This window comes from Suricata suricatta, chromosome 6 (assembly GCF_006229205.1).
Source record: "Suricata suricatta isolate VVHF042 chromosome 6, meerkat_22Aug2017_6uvM2_HiC, whole genome shotgun sequence".
In the NCBI taxonomy this organism is placed as follows: Eukaryota; Metazoa; Chordata; class Mammalia; order Carnivora; family Herpestidae; genus Suricata; species Suricata suricatta.
This window is the reverse complement of record NC_043705.1, coordinates 113,927,759-113,936,191: the sequence shown is the minus strand read 5'-3', so window position 1 is coordinate 113,936,191 and position 8,433 is coordinate 113,927,759. Positions and strand designations below refer to the sequence as shown.

General features: G+C 36.4%; 1 pseudogene; it reads right to left on the bottom strand.

Annotated features, from left to right (window-relative positions):
* Positions 1-2,563: 2,563 nt before the first annotated feature.
* LOC115295001 lies at positions 2,564-2,770 on the bottom strand (annotated as a pseudogene).
* Positions 2,771-8,433: the final 5,663 nt, after the last annotated feature.

The following is an 8,433-nucleotide window of genomic DNA, read 5'->3' as shown; positions in this document are numbered from 1 at the left end:
CAGGTAAAGGCTATTCTCCAAAGTGAACTTTTTTTAATTTAATTTTTTATTTTAAAAGTAATCTCTACACCCAACATGGGATCCAGACTCACAACCATGAGATCAAGTGTCACATGCTCTACTGACTGAGCCACCGGCCAGGCCCCTCCCATGTGAACATTTTTAACTATCTTTTGAGGCCTAGGACTGTTTTAAAACTACATATTTCATCTGCTAAATAAAATTTTCAGAAAAAAATATCAATTTTACTTTTATATGATTTCAAGTGTTTCAACTAATGTATTTGGGGAAAATGAATATGTAGGACTTTAGACCCATTTTAAAATTCATATTGGCAAATATTTTAGTGTGCTATAACTACTGCCAATTACTTATTATATGAATATTGTAATATTATCCCAAATCAGTAGTTTTGAACAATGATTGCTACCCATGGATGAGATGGTATTATAACTTACTTTGTTAGAAGATTCTTTAAAAGGCACAGAGTTAATATTGCCAAATCCTTTTTTTAATGATAATGAAAGCATTTCTAGCATAAGTCACAATATAACTTGTACATTATTTTTTAAATCCATTTTTGGTAAAAGAATCTGTCCCTTCCTTAAGATTCACTAAGTATTAGAAACCAGACTAAATTTATAGAGCCTTCAGAATTAGAAAAAGACATTTAGATTATGGTCCTGCGTTTTTCAAGGTGAGATTCCTCAGCACATTATTCCTGAGAAGTGCTCCTTTAAACATGTTTCCTGGTTAAATGAGTTTGGGAATCATTGTATATGATATACTTGGAGACCTGCAATGTTCATTTGTATGTTAAAGACTATAAGAAGTTCTCTTATGAAGCTGGATTTAAATTATTTCTTCCAGTGTTTCTCAAACCTACTGGGCCACTGAGAACTTTTCTCATGGTAGCAGCACTAATATCTTACAGGGTGTAATTTGGGAAATAACAATTCAGTCCCGTAATAATGTAATTAAGCAACCTGATATGACTCCCAGGAAGGTTAAGCAGCTGGTTCAAGTAGTGCCACTTCAAGGTGGTATTTACCAGGATGTAGAATAATTTATGCATTTTCAGATTACCAGCGATTAATGGTGAGTGTTCCTTTTGGCACAGGGACATTATGATTCTTCAATTTTAAAAAATGCTTTATAATTTTCTTTTAAATCTCCAGATACATGATGAGATAAGGTGATGTGGCACACATTCCTTTTTTCACTTTTTCCACATCATAAATGATGACATATCATTGCTAAGAGACAGTGGGAAAGATTACCCATAAGCCCTGGTTCGTGTGGAAAATGGAAATGTTCTCTTCTTCTCATCCACCTGTCACCCTCACTTAAATTCAAAAGACACAAAGACTCTCATAATTCCCATCCTCTCCCTTTCATCTATCCCCACACACATGTCTGAGAAACACCTTAGCTCTGGTTCCAGGGTGTCCCGATAGGTTCTGTGGAAACTGTAGACACACAGTACTGCTCAAATGATTGCTCTGGATGAGGTTATAGGGTTATATTCTTTTTCAACTACTTTAGTCAGTGTGACAGTTGAGAACATTGTTCCTTGGTTTTCCCCTTCATCCTTATGCTGTGTGACTCTGGGCTATGGCAGCATCTTTTGCAATGAACTCATCATTTAATAATTGTTACAGAACCTGGATACCAGAGTTCCACCATAGAGTGGACACTTACTGCTTGCATATCAGCATCTAATCTATCTCTGCCATCCAAGCCTACTTAGATGGGCCTCCATCCCTAGATCTGATAGATGACATGTTAAGAATCGATAAGACTCAATTCATGGACTTTTATTTTGAGCAAATAGAGAAGGAAGCTCTCTTTCCTATAGGATATGAACCTGAAATCCTAGTGAGCTAGAATAGCTATAGTCATTGTTTCCATCTGAGGGAAGAATTTGAGAATCTGGGAAAATGAGAAAGAAGCCATGATAGCATAAAGTATATCCAAGGAATGGATAAAGAGAAAACAGGTCCTGCTGATATTGTCTGATCAAGTAGTAATTAAAACCAGTTACTCTCAAATTTTCAGTCACAGGAACCAATACATCTTTTTTTCCCTCTAGGATGTTTGGATGGAGTTTATACTATTTACAACTGAAAGTCCTAATTGAAACATAACACTTGCTCTATGTCACTGAATATCTCTGTGGTCTTCAGCTTCTCATAGGTTGCATCATTTTCAAAATAAAGGTCAGAAGCTAATGCCTGAATGATTTCTTAGTTCTTAACCGTTGTAATTTTCCATGACCCCTCCATGGCCAGTAGCAGAATTAATGGCTTTTAACTTTCAAGTCTGGGCTCAGAATGTACTTCTTAAAAACCCTCCTAATTGTGGTAAGAGATATGCAAGTTGTTTGCCTTCTAAAGTTTACACAATTTCCGTCGTTGACCCTCAGATTTGAGACCTGAGATTGATAATTTTTAATTTCTATATCATAAAACAATGCAATTATTTTTTTATTTGAAAAGATTTTTAACATTTATTTATTTTTGAGAAAGAGACACAGAGTGTGAGCAGGGGAAGGTCAGAAAGAGAGGGAGACACAGAATCAGAAGCAGGCTCCAGGCTCTGAGCTGTCTTCACAGAGCCTGACGCGGGGCTCAAACCCACGTACTTTGAGATCATGAAGTCAGCTGCTTAGCTGACTGAGCCACCCAGGGGCCCCAAAGCAATGCAATTATTTATTAAACTGACAAGAATGATACTACACTCGATCTTAGCCAAAAGGCCGAGAAGCAATAATGCAATTATTTATGAACATGTGACTTTAAGATTGCTTAGCCAGGCCTTGGTCCTGTATGAAACTTAAAAGAACAAGAAGCAAAGAAAGTTATTTTCAAGAATATTTGGTATGTATTCTGATTGTCTGACACTATTTGATCAACTTAAAGGAAACATATCCATGTTTTAGCATTTCCCCTGAGAGCAGAAAGAAAACAAAGCAGTAACAAAACAATAACTTCTGGACAAGAGAGATAATTTCTTTCCTTTTTCCTTCTCTTCTTTCTACTGCACTTAGGGAGGTAGGCACCCAGCAAGGTACAATGGAAACACCAGTGCAAAACAATGAGAGATATTTTCATAGAAACTTGTAGTCTAGTAAGGGAAACAGATAAAACCAAATAAGCTAATGGGCCATTATTACACATAATGATACTTTCTTTGAAGGGAATGTGCATGCTGCTATGCATGTGTGAGACCGGGAACTGACATGGTGGAGAAAGATTTCCCTAAAAGAGAGTTATTTGAGCTAGAGTGCACAGCAACACTGGAATTAAATGATGAAGGAAATACTGGTGCTCATGCACTAGGCAGAGGGAAGAGAACTCATGGCTCTGAGACAGGAAAGGGCATAGCATGTTTAAAAGATTAAAACAGAATGGTCCAATGTGGCTGGAGTATGGACAAGAAAAGAGGCCAAAGCTGAGGCTGCAGTCAGGGACATAGGTCTTACAGGACTGTGTAGGCTTTGTTGGAAGGTTAGGTCTGTATCCTGAGGATGATGGGAAGACATTGACATTGAAAATTGGCAGGGGCACCAACAAATTAGCATTATAAATGATCACTTTGTAAAAATGCTTAAAAAATGACTTAAGGGGGTTGTGCTGAGAGTGGGTGTATTGAGATCAATGAGAACATTCTGGCAGATCAGGCTAGAGATAAGGGAGTTTCTGCTTGGAGGTGTGGGGAAGGTGGGAAGAAAAGAAATCAAGCTTTACTGAGGAAGTAAATGGAGAAACCACCTTTGAACCCTAAGAATCTAGCACAATGCCCAATTGTTAACAATGAACAAAATAATGATTGAGCATAACTATAACAATGCCTCATGCACTATTTAGCTGACTCAAGAGGTAATTATTTAAATAAAATACTCAATACAGTTATTCTTTCTCCTTTAGGAAATGTTAGTGTAGGCCTAGTAAACCATAGAATTGAGTTATTATCATGTGTAAACAGCCCATGTGGCTTATTTAGACCCAAATCCCTACATTATATTTTTAGCTGTGTAGACAGTTACTTGCTGTGGTTTTCAGTTTAAGTACTCAAGAGTTCCTTGCTTAGATGATGACTCTTCTGGAAACTATTCTAAATTCATTTACTTTAAACATAAGGAATCATTTCCAGGAAATAATAGTCTTTTTGGCAGGAATTTTTATCACCAGAAACTCAGACATTTTACAGAATGTAACAAATAAGTAGTATAAATATTGCATAAAGGGAATTTTAATTTTAATTAAAGGCCACCCCTCATTTTTAAACAAATCTTGTTAAAAATATCTCCTCCCCTTAAGATGGTTATAATTTTAGGCTAATGTCCTCTAACAAAAGCCAGAAGTATCTGTGATCCAATGTAAATGTGACTTCTTAAGTGCAAAAGCAAAGCAAAAATCAACAAATAGTAGTATTTTTGAGCTGAAAATTATCCAAAACATTTTCATGAATATATTTATTACATTGATTTTTTTTTTGAGAAATTAGTTGGAATCTCTCCTTTCTGATACACATGAGATTTATCTCTAATAAGGGACAACACTTAACATGGAGTTATATTAAGGCATTAACTCCAAAGGCAAAATATCAAGCCATACATGAAGACCCAAGAATTTCAGGTCACCATTAGTTTATAAACACTTTCCTTTCACTATGGCCATTGGTGCATTCTTTTTTCCCCTCAGGATATTATGTGAAACTTAGTCATAAAATATACTGATTTTCATCAATTCTCAAATTCAGACCAAATGTGTCTTCCTTGGATTCGAAAGCTATCTACTTGAACACTGGATGACCAGGCTCCTCCCTCCTAACCTGCCCTCCAAGACTGATAATTTCTGCTGTTGTAGGTTCTGCATTGCAGTTGGAAGGCACTTCACCTCTTCCCATTGCACAGTCCAAGGATCTATGTTTCTGTTAACTTGGCTGGGCTAAGGGATGCCCAGATAGCTGGTGAAGCTTTATTTCTGGGTGTGTCTGTGAGGGAAGAGATTAGCATTTGAATCAGTAGACTGAATAAAGCAGATCCATCCTTACCAATCTAGGCAGAATCATCTAAAACACTGAGGTTCTTACAGGAACAAAAAGGGGTAGAATGAGTGAGTTCTCTCTCTTTTCTTGAGCTGGAATTTCCACCTTCTCCTGCCCTCAGACATCAGAGTTCCCAGTTTCTCAGGCCTTCAGACTCTGGGAGTCATACCATTGGCTCCCCTGGTTCTCAGTTGAAATTGTACTATTGGCTTTCTTGATTCTCCAGCTTGCAGAAGGCAAATTATGGGACTTCTTGGCTTCCAAGATCACGTGAGCCAATTCTTGTAATCTCCTCTTGTCTGCCTCTACCTAGCTACCTAACGATCTACCTACTACCTACCTACCTACCTATCATCTATCATCTTCTGTTGGTTCTGTTTCTCTGGAGAATGTAACTAATACATACACTTTAGGCTCAACCAAGAGAAACTGAAGGCAATGACAAAAAGCAACCCTTTTGGATGCCGTTCCACACTGAGCAGGATCCAATACCAGTTACTACCACGTACCCTCTTGTTTCCCCTTATGTTCTTTGCTGTCACCTGGTTGTTTGCACTTTCCTCTCCCCAATGTGTCTATAAAATTTATCAATCCAAAATACATGACATTCTTTCTTTTAATAAGTTTATTTCTAAAATCTGGGACCTAGTCTAATCTCTTTTTTTAAATTATTATTATTATTATTATTATTATTATTATTATTATTAATTATTTAAATGAGGAAACTTAGACACCAAGAATGTAGATGGCTCATGTAAGGTCACAAAGTGAATTAATAACAGGCCTACAATGGTAACACACATTTCTCTGTTCTGTAAAAATTTACATGTATAAGCAAAGAAACATCTTCAACTCATGTGCTAAGAAAAAAAGTTAAGAAACAGATTGATACAGGTAACATAACACCATTTTCATAAATTAAAGGGTCAGCTATTAAAGTAGCAGTATTCATTAAACAAGTTAGGATATTTGCCTTTGGGGTGGAGGGAAGGGAATGAGAATGGAACCTGGGGGAAAAGTGTCAGAAATAACTAGAAACAAAGGACTTTGCATGGATCAGATATGATAACAAGCCATGAATGGAGTATAATTTCCTTTTGATTCTTTCTATAGGTTGCCTTTTATTGTTAAGAATAGGACTTGTGGGGCACCTGGTGGCTCATTCAGTTGAGCGTCCGGCTTCGGCTCAGGTCATGATCTCATGGTTTGTGGGTTCGAGCCCCGCGTAGGGCTCTGTGCTGACAGCTCAGAGCCTGGAACTTGTCTTCAGATTCTATGTTCCCTTCTCTCTCTGCCCCTTCCCTGCTTGCGCTGTCTCTCTCTGTCTCTCAAAAATAAATTTAAAAAACGAATAGGGCTTGTGGCCCAAGCAGTCCTACCAAATGCAACTTATATCTAAAATTTGCACAAGTTTATAAAATTAATTGGTTAAACCAAATGAAGTGTGCAGACCTCAACTTGGCAATATGGATAAAGGGAAGAAAGGTACCAATGAATACACATGGGAGAAATATGAGCATCGTTTATTGCAGAAAACATTATTTTTCTAGCTTGGTAGAGTCATGACACGTGAACATTAAATCTAATTGTGGCCTAGAAAGGGATCTTACTTACAATGACATGCCATGAAACAAGCTCACAGATAATTTGTGATTGTTTATACTAAAAGAAAAATATTTAAAGTTTTAATCAAGGGCAAAAAGATTCACTGCATTTGACATTACATTTCTGAAGAGCCTATTGTAAACTAATTTTTAAAAATTTTTGTTTAACACAGGGGTGCCTAGGTGGCTCAGTCAATTAAGCATCTGACTTTGGCTCAGTCCGTGATCTCACAGTTTGTGAGTTCAAGCCCAACGTACAGTTGTGTGCTGATGGCTCAGAGCCTGGAGCCTGCTCCGATGCTGTGTCTCCCTCTCTCTCTGCTCCTTTCCTGGTCATGCTCTGTCTTAAAACTGAGTAAACATAAAACACTTTAAAAATATTTGTTTAGCACAAAGTTCTTTCCTTCTATTTAAAAAATAAAGGCATAAATATGAGAAATATATCTTAAATAACTAAGGGAAATAGATAAAGCTAAAATAGATTAAGCAAAAAGATTTTAAATAGTATTGGCTTTTTTACCAAGATAACTTACATTGATCTTTTACACTCAGTGTTTGAAAGTACCCATTTGACAGGCACTTTATACATGATACACCTCAGTAACACTGTTCCTACTTTACAGTTGATCAAATCAACAGAGAAGATTATTGATGCCTGAGGTCATGTAGAGGATATAATTGAAACCACAAAGTCTCAAAATGAGTTCTAAAAGATCACCTTAAAATCTAAGATATGATAGGAAATAAGTTCTCTGTTAAAAAGATAAGAAGTTCTTAGCAACTCAAAATAACACATCTCCCTAGAAAATGCTATTTCTGAATTTTAAATTATTTCCTAGTTTGCTTTTAAATTTACTAGATAAACTACTATTTTTAATCTGCTTCCAGAAGGATCAAACATTCCAATTTTCTATGGTATCTTCCCAAATATGTGTATTTTATGACTTTTAGTAAAGTTCTGGCACCAGCAATGTCCTTTGGACAAAAAAAAAAAAAAAATCTGGACCTAAAGTTTCATTTATCAATGGTGATTGAAATGTAGGAAAGAAAAGTTTCTTTGGCAACAAAATCAAGAATACTGGAGGATGGGATGCGTGGGTGGCTCAGTTGGTTAAGTGTCTGACTTCAGCTCAGATCATGATCTCACAGTTCGTGGGTTTGAGCCCCACATCAGGCTCTGTGCTGACAGCCTGCTTTGGATTCTGTGTCTCCCTCTCTCTCTGAGCCTCCCCTGCTCACCCTGTCTCTCTCCCTCTCAAAAATAAATAAAACATTAAAAAATGTTTAAAAAAAGAGTACTGGAGGAAATATTGTGCCATTAAATTTAGTCTAATACTTGTTATATTTAATTAAAAGCCCTTTATGTTACTATGAATGCATGTTGTTTCTTTTACTTATGATAGTTCACGAGTATTTTAGGTTTCCCTTCAGGCCTAATATGCTGTATTTTGTTTAAAGTAAGATCCTCTTACAGACCTGTATATTTCCTAATCACTTTTTGTTAAGTATTGTTAATATATTCATATATTATATGATACTGTAATATGAGTAGGAAAGACGCCAAAGGATATTTTTGCTAGAGAATGCAGAGACTTTGGCATGTTTTATATGCCAAAATGTATTTATTTGTTTGTAGGGCAAATCTTTGAATTTCCATTGGATTTTCTATTTAAATCCACTACTTTGAATCTGGAAAATTGTATACAAGAACATTCTCCTTGGTTGTTTTTTTACATTTAACAACCTAGGGCAAATGACTTAGCATCTGTAAACCTCA